Source organism: Anastrepha ludens, chromosome 6 (genome assembly GCF_028408465.1).
Source record: "Anastrepha ludens isolate Willacy chromosome 6, idAnaLude1.1, whole genome shotgun sequence".
In the NCBI taxonomy this organism is placed as follows: domain Eukaryota; kingdom Metazoa; phylum Arthropoda; class Insecta; order Diptera; family Tephritidae; genus Anastrepha; species Anastrepha ludens.
This window is the reverse complement of record NC_071502.1, coordinates 3,413,981-3,434,179: the sequence shown is the minus strand read 5'-3', so window position 1 is coordinate 3,434,179 and position 20,199 is coordinate 3,413,981. Positions and strand designations below refer to the sequence as shown.

Genomic DNA, 20,199 nt, shown 5'->3' with positions numbered 1-20,199 from the left:
TCAATATACAGTTAACTTTACGATATAGGCGATAAAGTGGGGTTTAATTAAAAAATTTGAATTTCATTTAGAAAAGGCTGCTTTGTCACTTGTCACAATTAGCCTACAACACTTCGACAATGGGCAGTGGGCAGTGTCGGAACGCTTCAATCGATAGAATATGGTGGGACTTTTACACATACATATGCACATAAATAAGCATTAAGCATGTATGTATGTACTTGCAGGGTGCTCGTTACCCAATGAAGCGCTCACTCCAAGTTGTTGTTTAATAAAAATGATTACTTTTTAATTTGAAATCTTGATAAATACTAAATCGAGCGTAGAAGAGAAGCTGATACACAGAACGCGGCGCTAGAATTAGCGAGTACCGGTCATGCTTTGTGTATGCAAATACGTCTTAGCCGACGTTAGAGAGCTTGGCTAGTCAGGAGGAGAGCTTACTTTTAGATCGGTTTCACGAAGTGAAGTCTTTGGCTTTTGCTGAATTGTTTTTGTTCCTTTAATTTTTTTTGATTGTTATTGACGTCTTCAGTGCTACGGCATGTTTGCATATACACATACAGTGGCGAGCATAACTAAGTGCGTGATGATTTTTATTTAATATGCACAATGTTTTTCGAGTACGAATTTTTTGTTACTTTTTTAATATTGTTAATTTTTTAACCAAAACCATTTAAGTAAGATTTCCAAACTTTTAATAAAATTTAGAAAAATTCCAAAAATTTTCATCAAAGTTTTGATTATTTAATATGAATTTTCAGAAAATTTTAGGGTGCTCAGTAACATGGCTTAGTTCAGTTTCAGTAAAAGTTTGTTTTTTAAATCCATTTCTTTATTGCCATTTGATTTTTGTTATTACATAGTATTATCAAATAAATGCAAGTTTTCAGTTTAGATTAAAAAAAAATTAAATAGAGTCAACTGCATTTTTTGTGAATTATACTTGTTATATGAAGAGCATTTGTTTTGGTTTTTTTTTAAATCAACACGCTTAAAAAATAAAATAATTTGCACTTAACCAAATTCAATGGGTCTATAAAATTTCTAAATATTGAATTTAAAAAATTAAAAATTTAGATGAAAATTTATTGAATTTTTCTAAACTTTTTATAAAGTTTGAATGATATGGTTTTGGTTAAAGATTAAAGAATATTAAAAGAAAAATAACAAAAATATTTGAACTCGAAAAGTATTGCAAATATTACAACCGCTTGACGATTTTGGTTTTAATATTTAAAGCGTTTTCCAATAAGAGGTGTTACAGGTGAATGGATTGCGCTATCGAGAGATGATTAACGATTTTTTATGGCCGGAATTGGATGGTACTGATCTGGACAACGTTTATTTTCAACAAAACGGCGCTACGTGCCACACAAGCAATGAAACCATTGATCTTTTACGGGAAAAGTTTCCGGACCGTGTTATCTCTCGAAGAGGTGATCACAATTGGCCACAGAGATCTTGTGATTTAACACCTTATGACTTTTTTCTTTGGGGCTACGTGAAAGAGAAAGTCTACGCCAACAGCACAGGGTCGATTCAAGACCTTAAAGATGGAATTCGTGAGGCCATCGAGGGCATAAGACAGCCACTTTGCATTCGGTTATGGAAAATTTCATGAAAAGGATATTGTCCTGTAAGTGTAGTCCTGGTGGTCATTTGCCTGATGTTATTTTCCACTATTAACGGCATACCTTCCTCTTTATAGCGTTTTTATTTGATTATCAAAATAACACCTCTTATTAAAACACCCTTTACAATATTTTTCGAATTGAAATATTTTTGTAATTTTTGTTTATACTCAGTTATGCTCGCTACTGTATGCACATATATACATATATGAGTATGCATGTATGTATGTTAAAATAAATTTACACATATTTTTTAATTATTCCACACTTTGTCTACCTCATTGGCGAGCACCTAAATCGACGCTTAACACTGGAATGTTTCGCTAAATTTATTTTTATAGAGTATTGCACCGATTTCACCGCTTATGACTTTGTCTCTTCGCTATTTTTATTTATATTTTTTTTATTATTATTTTTTTTAATATCTTTTATACTATTGTGGGATACTAAGCGCGCGCTTTGTAATGTTGCAAATTTAGATTAGCCGGCAAGCAGTTGGTTGGCAGGTTCGCGTATCCGCGAGGTATGGCAGGCGCAGTTGTGGGTGTGACATTGCTAAAATTCTTTGCATAAACGATGATGAGCAAAACTACAAAATACTGAATTCGTCAGGCGCTGTCTCGGCATTTTGTGATAGAATTCAATTTCATTTTACACAAATTTATTTATGTTATTTTATATGTCGCTTTATTTTTATTTTTCAAATTATTTTACGGTAGCTTTTTCATGAAATCGCCGAAACTGCTGTTCTGTGCTCTATGACAGCACGCTGCAGGCAAAAGTTAACAACTGAATGAGTTGTGAACGCTCTGATACGGCGGCTGAGTATTAAAAGTCAATTGAATCACAACAACAACAACAACGGTGGACCTAAAGCAGTAGCAATAGCTAGCAATAATAAGAGCCAATCGCAACTACAAACAAGAACAACACAATGAAATTTGCAGTGCTTACAAATTCACACAAAACCTACATTTGCATGTACAACTGTATATATTTATTCATGTATGTACATATATACTATGTACCTATGTATGTACCGATTAAGTGAATGCCGATTTGTAGAATTCTGTAAAATTCTATATACTTGGTGACGTATGTATGTAGTATGTAGTATGTAGATACGTAAATACATGTCTCCAAATACTTACATTTAAATCACTTGTACGTAAGGGTGGATATGTATGTGGATATGACCATATGGGCAGCAGCGTAAAAATCGATCAGTTGGCGGTTAATTGAAAACTCGCAGTTCAAATGTCTCAAAGTGCCAAACGAATACAACAACAAGCGCTCAGCAATTCTACATAATTAATGGCTATAGTGCCAAAAACAACACTAACAACACTTGAGTTGGTAGCACGTGAGTGCACTAACAAAAAAATAGCGAAAAAACTTATTACTCAAGCGAGTGCCATGAGAGCAACTAACCAACTAAAACTAAAAAAAAATGCATTTGCATAGCCGCAGTAATTGGTGAGAAGTAGCGAAATCCGTTGCAACAACAAATACTACCTGAACGATCGATTTAGGCGGAAGGCTTCGAGCCACATAGTCAATTTCAAGTTGGTACTACATACAAATTTAAAAACTTAACGAGTATGTATATACCTATGTCATGATACCTTTCGTAATGCACTATAAAAAAAGGTGATCTTTAAAGCAATTTTTTTTCTATCTTCAAAAAAAAAAATACCACTGCACAGTGAGAGTGAAGTTAAAGTTAGAAAATAATCCAATCAAACAGTCAAATATTTCCCTTTTTTCATAAGCAGTTGCCTTCTCTTTATTTACATAAAAATAAGAAGCTGTGCTCCAGTTAGGAAGAGAGGGCAATCGATTACGAGTTTCGGCAGTAAAAGTAAATCAAAATCGAATAAGTCTCGCTCGAACGTTTACTCTCTAGCGAGAGCGACTACTACTCAACTAGTCGCACGATAATATTTATTTACGTTTCTATTAAATACTCTCGCAATGTATTAAATTACTTGAATTCCACTTTCTTTTATTGAAATAAGTTATGTGGACGAAGAGTCTGAGTACATCATTTAACGATTCACAGTGGTGGACAAATCATATGCAACCATTTCTCTATTATTGAATAATATATATGTATTTCATCCGCATATCCTGAACAGGCATTTAGTCGCAGTGAAACTGCCCAATATGAGAGAAGAACAAGCCGGATTCCGGCCACTCATGTTTGGATCACGTCCAGAGCTTATGCAGCATCGTCGAAGAATCGGTAGAGTGGAACTCGCCGCTTTACATGGTATTTATTGACTTTGAAAAGGTCCTCCTCATGTGAGAGCAAGACGCCATTTGGATAGTGTTGGCGTGCAACTTGCCGCATTCTTTATGAACATTTACTTGATGACAAAGTAACTGTTAAATACGGTGTGTGTGCAGCCTTGCATTTTATCACCATTACTCTAAAATACTGGGTAGGACGCTGTGTTGCTTAAGGCAAGTAAGGAAAAGAGGGTCATTCCATGGATCCTCACTGAAAGCCTCGAGGATTTGGACTACGCTAATGACATCTACCTTTTAAGCAGTACCGCTGCAGACATGAATAGGAAAATCGAATTGGTGATTAACTTTGCAACGAAAGTAGGACTACGGATAAACGTTGACAAAACTAAAACTCTTCGAATTAACACCGAATGCAACGAGCAAATTTTCAGCATTCCCATGGCAGCCGGTTCTATGTAACCGGAACGACCCGGATTTATATCCGGCCAAGGACTGTCACTTCAAAGCATTCCTCGTATATGCACGGGGAATGTTTATGCTGCTACAACAACAACAATAATAAGCAATTTTTCAGCATTCCCATGGCAGCCTGTTCTACGTTACCGGAATGACTCGGGTTTTTCCCGAGGCTCTTTTTAGGTTCCATCCTTGACAAATGTGGCGGCTCTACACATTAAACAAGCATTCGGCGCACTAGGCCCAGCGTGGAACTCACGCGTCATTTCCCGCCGTACAAAACTAAAAATCTTCGAATGCGAAACGTGGAATACAGCACCAAAAGACATACCGAAAGTACAGGAGTTGGGTCAATAAGTGCCTTTGCCAAATTAGCAAAATATTTTGGTCCAATGCAATAACAAATGACAGCCTGTGACCTTTGACACAACAGCAACCGAAGTGGAATGGGATTGACCATAGAGTATGCAAACCACCCGACGAAATCGCTAGATGAGACCCATATATGGAACCCACAAGGCAGCAGACGTCGAGGAAGACCAGCCCATACCTGGAGAAGGCAGCTAGAAATCGAAATGGAGAATCTCCAGCTACGTTGGAACGATACCAAAACTCATGCAAACGACAGAACAGCTTGGAAAAACCTTCTTACCGTCCTTTGCTCTTTAACGGAACGATAAGAACTCATATACTATATGTATATTTTTTTTTAAGTATTGTATAATTTTGTAGAGTGTTGATTGAAGGTAATTATTCTGGTTGATGGTAAATGGTTGGTTATTGTTTCCACATTAAATAAAATCCATCCTTATAGAAACCAATAATTCAACTTTTTATAACAACTTAAAAAATGCATGGACAAAACGAATGCAACTTTCGAGAATAGTTTCAAGCAACAGAATTGTAGCGATATTTTACTGCTACTTTTAGTTGTGCTAATTGTAATTATACAAAAGATATATCACTAGTTTTTGTGCTGTTTATTTAAGTATAGCAGCGCAGTTCAGTGAACTTATAATGACAAGAGACAAGTTTGGAATAGAGCTCCGGAAAAAGACCACTGCGGATTTCAATGAAGGAATGACAAAAGAGTGTCTACAAAATATAAAATAATATACACAAAAGTACGGGTACAAAGAAGTGTCTATCGTTCACCGAGGACAAGCCAAGGACTGGCATCTTGATAGTACCATAGAAAAAAAAAATACTGAAATTTCGCTCAATCCCATCTAGATTCGTTAGTAAGCAAAAGGAAAACTGTTCTCTACAGTGATAAGTCCAAATTTAAAATAAGAGGCCGCCGCTATGGCATGAATTATGTACGAAGGCTGTTTAATAAGCGAAATGGTAACAAACAGTAGAGCAGGGTGAAGGTAGTACAATGGTGGGAGGCTGCTTTTCAGCAAGCGGAGTTGGAACATTATATAAAATTTATGGAATTATAGTCCAGTATCAGTATAATATTTTAGAGACTGTTTTGTTGCCCTATGCGGTGCGGAAATTGAATGAGATGTCGAGTTCTATTCCGCTGGACTTTTCGGTGACAAAGAATGAATTTTATATATTTCGAAACTCTTTTTTTTAAGTTATTTACTATCTTTAGTAAATTAAGTTCATATTAGTTTTGGGTGGTCTGTAAAAAAATAACTAATTATAAAAATTAACGAAAACGAATTGTGTCTACTAACAGGACAGTGACTCAAAGCACACTGCAAAATCTTTTAAGTCATGGTTTAGCGCCAAACAAATTCAATGTATGGGATGTCAACCGCAGCCTCCGTATCTTACCCGAATTGCGTATTTATGGGGACTGGTTAATAGGCCAATAGGAGAAGCGTAAGAAATGGCGATGATCTCTTCAATAGATTTCAAGAGTCCAGACAATCAATTCCGATGGAAACCATTGATAATTTAATTGCTTTAATGCTAATACTCTTACGATGTGGAGCAGTGAGAAAAAACAACGGATTTGCTACGAAGTATTAGTTAAATTTTTTTTTTTTGGTTTTCAAAATGTTACCTTTGTTTTGTCAATGCAATTTTTGAGCCGTTACAATAAACTGAGGTATTTTTTTCTATAAGGATAGATTTTATTTAATGTGACCATACATTGGCCGCCGTAACCGAATGGTTTGGTGCGCAACTACCATTCGGGAGTGCATAGGTTCGAATCTCCGTGCATGAACATCAAATAATAAAAAAGTGTTTTCTAATAGCGATCGCCCCTCGGCAGGCTATGGCAAATCTCCGAGTGTATTTCTGGCTCCATGAAAAAGCTCCTCATAAAAACCATCTGTCGCTTGGAGTCGACTTGAAACTGTAGGCCCCTCCATTTGCGGAACAACATCAAGACGCACACCACAAATAGGAGGAGCTCTACGAAGCACCTAACAAAAGTGTACCTGCCAATTACTTATTTATTTATTTCAAGCGGCATTAAAGGCAATAAACTCATATGAAATTTCATCTAAAAACGTTCTTAGGACCAGGGAAGCCATAGAGAGACTAGCCGCAGACAGACGGTTACACATCTATTGGGTACCCGGACATTGCAGGAAACGAAATATTAGATGAGATTGCCAAAAGCGCCAAAAACGCACGGAAACCTTTAAGGGGTTATACGCAGTTATGAAGCAAATAAAAGACGGGTTGTCAAGGATTTATCCTGAAGAAACTTCAGAATATTTTAATTTGAAAATTTTTGGCGGTTATAAAAGCATCCTTCAAGAACGTAACACAATTTTTTATTTATGAAAATGTTGATTATAGAGCGCGCTGCAGCGATTTCTGGAACCTCCTTTAAAAAAAGACGATTTACGGTGTACATCGTAACTCAGGATTGGATTATCTGAAATCAAAAAACCAAACTAATTTTGTTAATATATTAGATTATCTAGTAATTAATCGTTCGGCTAATCAAAATAGTGAATTTTCACAAAATGGCAGCTTTTAAAAGAAATGATTTCGATTTTTACGTTAAAATTTGGCCGTAAATTGATTATAAAATGGAAAATAAGTATCAGATTTACAAAAGGAACGATTAATTACTAGAAAATGTATCTTTAAAGATTGAGTTAAAACGGTTGACCGATCAAACAAGCCGTTTTCGAGATATCGTGTACACCGACTTGAAAAATGCCGTTTTGAAAAAAACACGTTTAAAGTTTCAATACCGGTTGAACGTGCCTTAAAACGTGCCGAGGCATCTCTACATATTTAGGTATAACTCCGAAAGTATTGCTTAGATCTACTTCAAATTTCGTGCGTATACTTTTGAATATATGTACATTACAAAAATGCAATAAAAAAATCGATTTTTTTGAAAGTCATAACTGCGTATAACCCCTTAAATACGGTATACAATGACATGGCTGTGCACATGAAAAAACGGATCGACAGGACGGGGAATAATCTAGTCACTTGTAAAACCGCGAAAATCATGTGTACATAGAATGCAGGTAAATACGTCCGATTCGTACTAGCTCTGTCTAGAAAAGAAAGCAGACGTAGTACAAGATGTCTGCTACAAAGAAACGTAAAGGTCCACTCCTTCTGTTAACACTAAGGGCCAATGCTGTTGTTGTTGTAGCAGTATAAACATTCCCAGTGCATATGCGAGGAATGCTGCTGAAGTGACAGTCCTTGGCCGGATATAAATCCGGGTCGTTCCGGTTGCGTAGAACCGACTGTCGTGGGAACGGCAGGCCCAATGGGTCTATGTGATGACCTATAAGGATAGATTTTATATAACTTGACAATATTATATAAAACTACGCACACCAAACAAAAATTATTTTACCTTCAATCAACGTTCTCCGAAATTGAACTAAAAGCATTTAATTATTATAGGTAATATACATATGTAATAGGACTATGAATAAGTTCGTGCGGTTTTTTTTCGAAATTTGAAACTTTATTGACGTAAAATGGTTACAAATTTAATATTCAAAATATTGTCCATCGCTTACTACTACTTTCTCCCATCTTTCTGGCAATTCACGGATTCCCTTTGTGAAAAATTCGGTCGGTTTTGCCGCAATCCACGAATCGATCCATTTTTTGACTTCATCGTAATTACGGAAGTGCTGGTCAGCCAGGCCATGTTGCATCGATCGGAAGAGATAGTAATCGGATGGCGCAAGGTCTGGACTATACAGCGGGTGGGGTAGGACATCCCATTTGAGCGTTTCTAAGTATGTTTTGACCACTTGTGCAACATGTGGCCGAGCATTGTCATGTTGCAAAATAACTTTGTCGTGTCTATCGGCGTATTGCGGCCGTTTTTCTCGCAGTGCTCGGCTCAAACGCATCAATTGTCGTCGGTAGACATCCCCCGTAATCGTTTCATTCGGTTTCAGTAGCTCATAATACACAACACCCAGCTGGTCCCACCAGATACACAGCATAACCTTCAGGCCATGAATATTCTGCGCCGACGTCGATGTTGAAGCATGGCCAGGGTATCCATACGTTGCCCGACGTTTTGGATTGTCGTAATGGACCCACTTTTCATCGCCAGTCACAATTCGATGCAAAAAACCCTTTCTTTTGTGCCGTTGAAGCAGTTGTTCGCATGCCATAAAACGGCGTTCAACGTCTCTTGGCTTCAATTCATACGGCACCCAATGGCCTACCTTTCGGATAATTCCCATGGCTTTTAAACGTTTGGAAATGGTTGATTGATCAACTCCCAAAGTTTTTGCAACCTCTTCTTGCGTTTGAGCCGGATCTTGATCGAGCAATTCCTCCAATTCGGTATCCATGAACTTTGGCGGCGCACCCTCGCGTTCTTCGTCTTCCAAGCCAAAATCACCACTTTTAAAGCGTGCAAACCACTTCTGGCACGTTCGCTCAGATAGAGCATGCTCACCATAAACTTCCACCAAGATACGATGACTTTCGGCTGCTTTTTTCTTCATATTAAAATAATGAAGAAGAATTCCCCGCAAAAACACATTATTTGGCACGAAATTCGACATTTTCAAGTGTGGTAAAAATATTGTGTTTACGCTTCAAATAAAAAACTTATACTGACGTTTGTGCCTTACGACAGTAGCTCTCCAATGAATGTTTGGAAATGTGGATCGATGGAATAATAATCAAGTTACGCCATCTGTTGTAAAACCGTAACGAACTTATTCATAGTCCTATTACTAGCTGTACCGGGCGCGCGTTGCTACTCTGCCACGCCACCTGGTGGCGAGTGGCATCAGTGAGCATATTCTACAAACCTTCTGCGTGGAAAAATACATATACCATATATACCAATTTTTATAATAATCGGTCCAGTAGTTTTTGACTTCATCGAGGACGTACAGACAAACATTCATTTTTATATCTAAAGAAGATAACCGTGCAATAGTTGCATATGATTTGGCCACCACTGTTCGTTTGCCATTTTGAATTTTGTAATTTAGATCACAGACTGTTTGGAACTAATTTTCGTTGGGAATGGTTTTGCTTCCATTATTTTCGTTCTCCGTATTGGATCGCTCGCTACGAATTTTTAAATTTCAATCACAGACTTTGGTTCAGCAACCCCATCAACTTCAGATATCAGTCAATTGCAACAAATTGCCCACAAAGGTTAAAAGGCAAATCGAACTCAGATGCTGTCACATGCCAATTATGCTTTTATAGTTGAAATGTAAAAAGAGAAATAAATTTGCAACCAGCTGCCGTGGATGAGTGTGCTTTTGGACGACACGTCAGCTTGTAATACACAGGTTCAAATCCTACCTAATTATGTTTTAAGGACTCTTACTCAAGCAAACTTTCGCAAAGTTAACTAGAATGAGGATTAGGTACCTTGAAATTAACTATAATTACATCATAAAATTACAGTTATTTATAAAATTAGTTATGGGCATGCACGCGTATGCATATGTTTGATATTATAAATTTATATATAAGTATGCATGTGCATGTTCACATAGAAGATCTGCTTATGCAAAGGCTTGTAAATATTTATAACAATAAATATACAAATATGGACATAATTTGTTTTACAAATCAGCAACAAAATCCAGATAGTTGTTTGATTACTGCGAAAACTAATAAAAAAATAACAAAAAAAAAAAATCATAAGAATATGTAACAAGCGACAGCAGCCTAGCACAAAAGCTTTTACTGAATGGTTATGGAATGAGTGCCGGGGAAAAAATAAAGAAAACAATAGCATAAAACAAGGTAAATTGTAAAACGCAATAAAACAATAAAGTAATTCTCAGCGACTTTAACAGCAGTGAAATGATGTAGCAGTAGAAAATAAGAATTGAAAAACAAAAAAAAAAAATCAAATAAAATATTTGAATGACTGATGCAGTCGAACGAAATTTCATTGATTCCGCTGTAAACCAAATTACTATACATTGTTACTTGTTGTTGTTATTTTATTGCATTGCATAGTATTGTTTTCAGTCGCTGGGCACAAGTTTTTCTCTCATTTGGCAAGTTTCCAATTGAATGAAAATGAATATGTCATTAAATATGTTAGTAAGTGAAGATTTCCGGACTGACATTAATTAACGACAACCAAATTAGAAATTACGAAGAGATCAATCGTATTTTCGGTTCGCTATGAAAGAAAATCGTATTTGTTGTTATTTATTTCCTTAAATAAATTTTGTGTGCTTGTAAATATTCAGGTGTATATATTAAAACACCCTATACAATATAATATATAGCAGGAATACATGACAGGAAAGTAATAGAAACAAGCAAGGAAGGCTGAATTCGGTTCGAACCGAAATTTATATACAGGGTTTGATTGAAAAGTAATGAGCCTTCCCGCGAGGAGCGTCTGCCAAGCGATCAAGCGAGTCGGCTGGTGGGGAGAAATGATCGTTGGACCTTTCCCTTCCACCAGAAACCGGTCCCAGTTCGCTGGCAACAGCGGTGCAGTTAACATCGCTCCGCGGGTGAAAGCTTTTTTAAAAGTGTGTTAGGATTTTGCAGTGGCGAAAATGCAGCGATCGTTGGAGCAACGTTACTCGATCAAATTTTGCGTTCAGCTAAACAGTTTGTACCTCCAGGAAGCACTGTAAACGCGGCATTTTACAAAGAAGTGCTCCTTCGGCTGAAAAACCGCGTCGTCCGGGTTCGGCCCGACCTCGTCAATAATTGGACCCTTCATCACGACAATGCGCCGGCGCACACCGCCTTCCTCTGCACCTTTGCATTGGCCAAGATGGGGGTTCCGGTGCTTCCCCACCCTCCCTACAGCCCAGACCTGTCCCCTCCGGACTTCTTCTTGTTCCCGCGCCTGAAAAGAAAGCTGAAGGGGAGGCGATTCGACTCCATCGAGGCGATCCAAAAAACTGTGACAGCCGAATTGAACGCGATTCCGGCGGATGAGTTTAAAAAATGTTTTTTGCAGCGCAAGGACCGCTACCAGCGGTGTATTGACGCTTAAGGGTTCTATTTTGAAGAATATTTGTTGTATAAGCCAAAAGGTTTAATAAAACTGCTTAAACTAAATAAGGCTCATTACTTTTCAATCAAACCCTGTATCTGCGGTCATTTTAGTAAAATTTAACTTGGACTGGCTGTTCATTTTTGGAATCAAACGAACTTATAGACAATGAGAGTTTCAGCTTGTAACATCAGACGGAGGGACGAACGTAAAATTTGGTATTAACACATAAAAAATGGGTGTGGTTTTTATCCGATTTCAATAATATTTATGTCAGCTCTAAATGGGGTGGGGCGCAATACGCGTACGAAATGTGGGCGAGTTTATTTAGTCACTATCGAGATACATGCGTTTACTCAAAAGTGGGCAAGGCATCGCCCATTTTATAACATTTTCTCTCATTCCTTGTTTTGGAGTTTATCACGTTTTTTCGAACAGATATTAGGGATTTTTGTTTTTTGAAAACTTTCGTTATGGGGGAGGTGAACGTGGATATTTACCGAATGCGCTTGGGCATACAATTTTTTACAAATTTTAATAAGCGATTCTAAAAACTTGTAACCGAATATTACACAACAGAAAAGGGTAACGAAAAACAAATTTTGAATCAAGAATTCCGTTTCAATTTCGCAAAGAGGTACGTCAAGTACCGCGCTCTGAGTTTTCGAGATATTTCGTTCGAGTTGTAAAGTGCAAAATATAGATTTCTGGCTATATTTGAGGTTATATAACGTCATGGAATATATTTTTTTATGGTGTAACAGTATTTAAATCTATTAATAGATATTGTCAAAAACAAATAAGACTTTACAATCCCCGACCTTGACTTCAAGAAAGATTCTGGAAAGAGTCTATCGGATCCACGGAGGTTATTGAATGCCCTAGAGACATAGGATAGGTTACGATGGTTGACACTCTCCATGAGAATTTAGGTAGGCCCACTTAGGGGTGTAAGGGCTCTTGTGATCATATGCCTGCCAAAATAAATATTGTCCTTTGTCTCAAAAGGCAACTTCTACAGGCACAAAAAATTGAAATTAACCCTTAACGGCCGAAAGGCCCCGCTACGGGGACATAGTACATAGTGCGATAGAAAACGGAAGGCGCCAATACGGGGACATGAAAAGAATTCAGTTCTCATTTCATTTATTTATCATCGCTGTAGTTTTTTTAACAAATATTGCAACTTTGTGCATCCCTGGTTTGTTGAACATACACTGACAAGAAATATTTACCGTACTATAACGCGTACTATAGGTGTAAATATTGTTGAATATTCACAACAGATCTGTCGCATTGATATTCAGTATAGCTTGCCATTTAGAAGCTCACAACGTGCAAATATAATATATTGGCGTCTTCCAACTTTCGAGTATTTCTATTATAATAACAGTTTTTTTCCGTGAAAATAGTTTGTTACTTAATGCCTGGAAAGATAAAAGACAAGTCACTGTATTAAGCACTTGCGGCCAAACGACGATGCATACTGTTACGAGAATAAATCGCGGTAGTAATGTTCAGACTGTTTAAAAACCCACCATAGTTTTAGATTATAAGAAAAATATGGGTGGTGTCGATCGAGCAGATCACTATGCAGCTTTCTACCTCTGAAACTGAAAATCGACTTGATGGTAAATTGCATATTCCTCGGTTTGGAAGGAACAAAGACTGTCGAGTATGTTCCGATAGAAGGATTAAAGGCGGCCGTAAACAAATAACCATATTATTATTATTATTACAAGATGTTATGAAAGCTATGGCTGCTAAGGCCTTCAGCTTCTTCTTATGATGTAAAATTAGTGCTTAATTAATGCTTAATACTGAGTGCTTATGCGTCGTTTAGAATTTTATTATAAACTAGCAACCCGCCCTGCTTCGCATGGGTATAAAATATATACCCTATGTCACTCACTGAAAAAATGATTAAAATCGATCCAGTAGTTTTGGCTTATTCATTACTGCCCGTGGCCCGCCCGCGTTAAATTTGGAGTAAAACAATTCCCCTTTCTTTATAGCATGAAGATTTCCTGCTATCTTTGGGATATCTAAATTCATACCCTACATTTTTGCATATTAACTTTTTGCATTTTTACATATGTATTTATTTTATTTTTACAACAATTACTATATTACAGAATGTCTTTATATACAACGTTCATAGCCTTCTTGTCATTAGACAATACAAACATGTTTTCTCTAGAGGTTACTCTTGAAAGAGCGACATACAGTTGGCCATGTGAAAAACAGTCAACACTCAAATCTAAGCCTGCAACGTTGAAGGTTTGACCCTGAGATTTATTAATGGTCATTGCAAAAGATGTCTTTACCGGAAATTGTAAGCGTTTAAATTGGAGTGGTAGATCCGATGGTATCAGATGGATTCGGGGAATCAATACATCTTCTCCGGTACCACATCCTGTGAGTATTGTGCACTCTATTATGAAAGTTTTCAGTGATTTTACCAGCAAAAGCGTGCCATTGCAAAGTTTAGGTGGACTTAGGTTTCTTAATAAAATAACAGGACAACCTATTTTCAGCTCCATTTTGTGAGGAGGGAGTCCAGACGGCTTCAAAGAATTTAGAAATTCTGTAGGAAATTGAACAGCTTCTTCCAAATCGAGAACAGTATCGACCGAGTAGTATATTTTCGTCGGCGCATCAATCTTTGAAATAATCAAGTTATTTACTTTATCTACTTGTTCGTTAGTTGGTGACAGAATAGCTCTTTCTTTAAACCAAGATATTGTCTTATAACTTATGTTATCAATGTCTGGATAGACATTGTTGACTAACTCTTGGATGTTGTCTATCAAAACACAAAGGTTTTCTAGGTTAATCCTTCCCTCACTTTGTGTTAATTCTCCATTGCCAACTTTTAGCAGCATCTCTGGAAATAGCCTGTTCTCACGTGAAGATGACGAAATCCTCATATTAGTTTTAAGCTCTAATTTATTGACATACGACTAAAGGTGGGATCTTTTTAGCGAAGCATTTATTTCGTCAGCACGTGTTCCTCGAGTCACAACTGGTAGGATTTGACGGAAATCTCCTGAGAACAGAATTGTACATCCACCCATAGGTGCATTTTTGTTGCGCAAATCGCGCATTGTCCTATCCAGTGCTTCCACAGACGCCTTGTTTGACATGATAGCTTCGTCCCAGACTATTAATGAGCAGTCACGCATCAATTTTCCTGTATTGCTCTGTCTAGAAACACTACAGACGCTGTTATCATCATCGGTGGCGATTTTCAGCGGGTGCTTCATTGTAGAGTGTGTGGTTCGGCCTCTTTCCAAAAGAGTAGCGGCAATGCCGGATGACGCAACAGCTAACGCAATTTTTCCGGTAGATCTCAATTACTAATTACTGATGTAATATCTTGAAAAATATTGTTTTTAATTATATGCTGTAAAGAGCCATATACATAGATCTATATGAAAACAACAATGTATTTAAGGTATTTAATTGGATAAGGATTAATGTTGTACCCATTTGTTGAAATCGCTTCGAAAATAAGCTATTAGTTGTCGTAAAAAGTAAATGACAACAAATGTTATTGTATGGAATCGATAGCAAGCTAAACGCGCTCCGAATCAATAAAAACTATTCAAAAACTGTATTTTAATTACAGTATGCAAAATTCGTATTAGTACACCCCCTAATAAATAAAAAAACCACGTATATTTTCAAATTAATTTTAAAACAAATGCTTGAAACCGTTTTATTTTATAGATAATTAACTAAAATAAGGCCAAATAAAAAAACCGCTGACAAAGTGTATTGAAATGCAAAAAAAAAAATAAGAAAGAAAAAAATGAACACTTTTCACAGAAGCAAAATTCGTATTAGTACACATGTATTTTTAATGATTTAAAGAGTAAATAAAAAATAGTTCAGAAAATTAATATTTTGTAGGATACCCTCGTTGCCTTAGAACAGCAGACAATCTCTTCGGCATAGATTCCACCAATTTTTTTGTGAGATTTGGAGAAATCTTCTTCCACTCTGATTTGAGGACTTTTTTTAAATGTTCTCGGTTCCTTATTTGATGATGTTCCAGCTGCTTTTTGAAAATCGACCATACATTTTCTATGGGATTAATATCCGGGCTTTGTGGTGGTGTTTTGAGATAATTTGGACAGTTATAAAGCATCCATAACCTTGTATCCAACGCCGTGTGCTTAGGGTCGTTATCTTGTTGGAATATACATTTTTTTTTTGCAACCCAATTTTTTGGCACCTTTGCGTAGATTCTTTTTTAAAATATCAATATATTGCCTCGCAGTCATAATTCCATCAATAAAATGCAACTTTCCTACTCCGTTTGCCCCGAAACATCCCCATACCATCAGAGAACCACCACCGTGCTTGAAAGAAGGCTGCAGATTTCGTTTTTGAAGGCCAGTATTACACTCTCTCCAAATTTTTATGCGTCCATCGGACATTTTTATATTAAATTTACACTCGTCTGAAAAAATTACCCTTTTCCAAAACCGCATATTTTTGTTTAAATATTGCCTGGCGAATATAACACGCTTTCTTCTATTGACTGAGCTTACATACGGTTTTCTAACCGCAGTTCTGCTTCTAAATCCCAATTTTTTTACATAACTGCGCACTGTTTGAGGTGTAACTTTGATAGAAAAGTATTTTTCTAGTTCTGCAGCTAGTGAAACTCCACTGACGGTGGGGTCTTTTCTCATAAGGCGTTTCAAATAAGTCCTGTGCCTCTGCCCAAGCTTTGCCCTGTTCACATTTCGAAGCTTTTTGTCAATCCTTCCACTGTCTCTAAAAATTTTGACTAAGTTTTGTATTGTAGACACACTTTTCTGCAATGTTCTCGCAATTTCGCGTAAAGACTTTCCGTTTTTGTTCATATTTATTATTAATCTCCTAGTTTCGTTTACCTTTGGCGACATTGCAAGCTAACTCCGCGAACTTGAACAAATGGCTACTAAAACGCAACTGCCCAAGGTTAAACATTGAATCGTTTCGAAAATAAAGGTAAATACCAACAAATTGTTTACAAATTCAACGAATACTAAGTGTACTAATACGAATTTTGCCTGCAGTAGAAATAGTTACACTGCTACTAAAGCTATTTTTTTCAATTCTATGCAAATGTTTCGGAGTTTTTGTTATTATTCTATTTTTTTATGAATTATACAATATCGCACTACGATTGAAATCAATTGCTTTAAAGTAAATTTGAAAATATACGTGGTATTTTTATTTGTAAGAGGGTGTACTAATACGAACTTTGCATACTGTATGTGCGATTTACTAATATAGAACGTGAAAATAGCGTTTTATTTCGCTGTAAAATTGTATGTGCATATAATTACATGGAATTCAGTACATACATAGATACATATGTACATACGTCCGAAATGAAATAATGCGAGCGATTCGTAAATACATGCATACATACGTCACCATACGATGTAATTCAACATTAATGAGGTGTGGTGAGATTATCGCTTAACGCCTGTTGCTTCATTCGGTTGACAGCGAACAAACGCACAAACAGCTTTTTTTGGAAAAAGAGCTGCTTTTGTTTAAACAATTTTGGTTAAATAACAAATATATTGGGAGGTTGAATTAGTTTTAAAGGTTTTTTTCGAAGATTTGGGGCTTTATTGTGAAAAAACGGTACAAAATATTTTATTTGAAGTATTGGCCATCGCTAGCTACAACTTTCGCCCATCTTTCGGACAATTTCCGGATGCCGTTTCTCCAAAATTCTGGCCGCTGCTTGGCTATCCATGACTCAACCCATATTTTGGTAGCCTCGTACGAGGAGAACCGCTGGTCCGCCAAATCGAGACTCATATGCCGGAACAAATGATAATCGGAGGGAGCTATGTCTGGACTATACGGCGGGTGGGGTAACACTTCCCAGCCAAGCGTTCCAAGGTATTTTTTGTCAGGTTGAGCAACATGCGGCCGAGCGTTGCCATGTTGCAAAATAACCTTGTCGTGCCTTTTTACCGTTTCCGGCCGTTTTTCTTTCAATGCCCGACTTAAACGCATCAATTGCAGTCGGTAACGATCCCCCGTGATTGTTTTGCCCGGTTGGAGCAGCTCAAAATATACGACGCCGACCTGATCCCACCAAATGCAGAGCATGATTTTCTTGCCGTGAATATTCTGCTTGGCCGTCGACGTTGATGCGTGGCCGGGCAAACCCCATGATTTTTTGCGTTTTGGGTTATTGTAGTGGATCCATTTTTCGTCGCCAGTCACCACCCGATGCAAAAAACCCTTCCGATTTTGTCGCTCGATCAGCAATTCGCACGTAAAAAGTCGCCGTTCGACGTCGCCTAGCTTCAACTCGTACGGGACCCAATGTCCTTGCTTTTGGATCATTCCCATCGCTTTTAGACGCTTGCAAACGGTTGATTTATCAACGCCCAAGGATTCAGCAAGCTCTTCTTGGGTTTGGCACGAGTCCTCGTTTACCAACTCCCCCAATTCCGCGTCCTCGAACTTTTTGGGCTGGCCAAGACGCTCCTTGTCTTCGGTGTGAAAATCACCACTTTTGAATCGTCGAAACCAGTACTCACATGTTGAAATCGACGGAGTATGGTCTGGGTAGGCCTCCTGCAGCAATTCACGGGCTTGGGTTGTATTTTTTTCAAATTGAAGCAGAAAAGCAAAGCTTCCCGCAAATTGCGTTTCGACGGCACGAAAGTTGACATACTCGGAGCACGAAAACACTGCGTTGTTTATACTTCAGCGAAATGACAGATACTGATAAACAAAGCCTAGGGATGAGGCTTTGTCATGAATATATATTCAGTATTGCCAACGCGATAAAGGGATAAATAGCGCCATCTGTGTGTCACCTTTAAAACTAATTCAACCTCCCAATATCAATTTTTTTTTTGATGCAGAACGAAAGTAAATATTTCAAAGTTAAACTCTAAGAAAGTTTCATTTTAATTGGTTGATTCGTTTATGATTTATGGCCGTGAAAACAAAAAAAATATGTTTTTTTGCCACATTTTGACCGATTGCCACGCCCCCTTTATATATTTCTTCACATTATATAGATATAAACCTTCCTCTTCAATCAATCTATCTTTAAAAAAAAAACCGCATCAAAATCCGTTGCGTAGTTTTAAAGATTTAAGCGTATACGGGGACATAGGGACAGAAAAAGCGACTTTGTTTTATAATATGTAGTGATTAGGAGATATAATACAGTGCACTCGCGGTAACTCGAATAGCCGCTAACTCGAACACATTTTTCCCCCTATTGACTTCTTTGTAACTCGAACAATAAAAAAGCGCTATAACTCGAACAAAAAAACAAATTTATTTGTACACACATTCTTTTCAAACATGTACATTTTGTACATACATACATATGTAATAATAGTATATGTATATAAATTATATGTATACTAGTGTATTGTCCATATGAATATTTCGGCGTTAACATCCCGTTAGTTTTCTGGGAACAACATCTTGCATTGACCAAATTGCTTTAAATTTGTCATTTGTAGTGTATCAGTGCACGTGAGTAATGGATCGTAAAAGGTTGAAGTGTTTAACATTAAAAGAGAGGGCTGAAGTCCTTAACAAAATTAAACGTGGACGTAGTGTTACTTCTCTAGCGAAGGAATATGGGGTAGCCAAGTCCACCATAAGTCTTATAAAAAAGAAAGATAAGGCAATTTATGGCTTGCACTAACGCTACCGGCAACCATAAGCTTAAACTTCTCGTTATTGACAAAGCAAGAAATCCTCGTGTTTTCAAAAATTTTAACTGTCCGGTGGAGTACAAAAATTCCAAATCAGCCTGGATGACTTCGGCGATTTTCAAAGACTGGTTTCATAATTCGTTCGTGCCGCAGGTAAAATCCAGATTCATTAAAACAATTTTTTTAACCAAGTTAAATGACTTTAATATTTAGGTAAGAAAAAATTTGAAAGATGGGGATTACCTGAGAAGGCTCTTCTTCTAATTGATAATGCCCCATCACATCCCAACGAAATCGAATTAAAGTCCGAGGATGGTTTAATTTTAACTATGTTTATGCCGCCGAATGTGACACCATTGATCCAGCCAATGGACCAAAATGTAATTCGTATAATGAAACTATACCACAGAAATTTTCTACTGGCTTCCATTTTCAACAATCGATCGAAAAATCGATATCAATGACTGTTTTTTTAACATAGCACACTCAATTGATAAGTCGAACAAATTCGATAAATCGAACAGCGCCTGTTTTAATTAGTTCGAGTTATCGCGAGTGCACTGTATATTTATTCGACATGTTTGTTTAAATTTCGCAATATAATTTTGTTATTTTTAAGAAAGCTATAATTTTTTTAATATTATCGATTGTGGGGTTGGAAATGCATTAAATGGGGTCGGTGTTATGGAATATATGGTTTCTTAGTGAGTTGGATGGCTAACATTCGGACATA

The 20,199-nt window shown here is 37.1% G+C and overlaps 1 protein-coding gene across 3 annotated transcripts in view; it reads right to left on the bottom strand.

Moving 5' to 3' along the window:
- The window catches only part of LOC128867777 (calcium release-activated calcium channel protein 1), an 81,453-nt gene that overhangs the window by 9,994 nt on the left and 51,260 nt on the right, over nt 1–20,199 (bottom strand). Inside the window, exon 1 of one of the 3 annotated variants that reach the window (XM_054109268.1) lies at nt 1,912–2,434. The exons of the other annotated variants lie outside the window; for them this stretch is intronic. The gene's annotated coding sequence lies outside the window, so the exon portion shown is untranslated. Of the gene's footprint in view, nt 1–1,911; nt 2,435–20,199 lie in introns of those variants that run through there. 3 annotated transcript variants of the gene reach the window in all.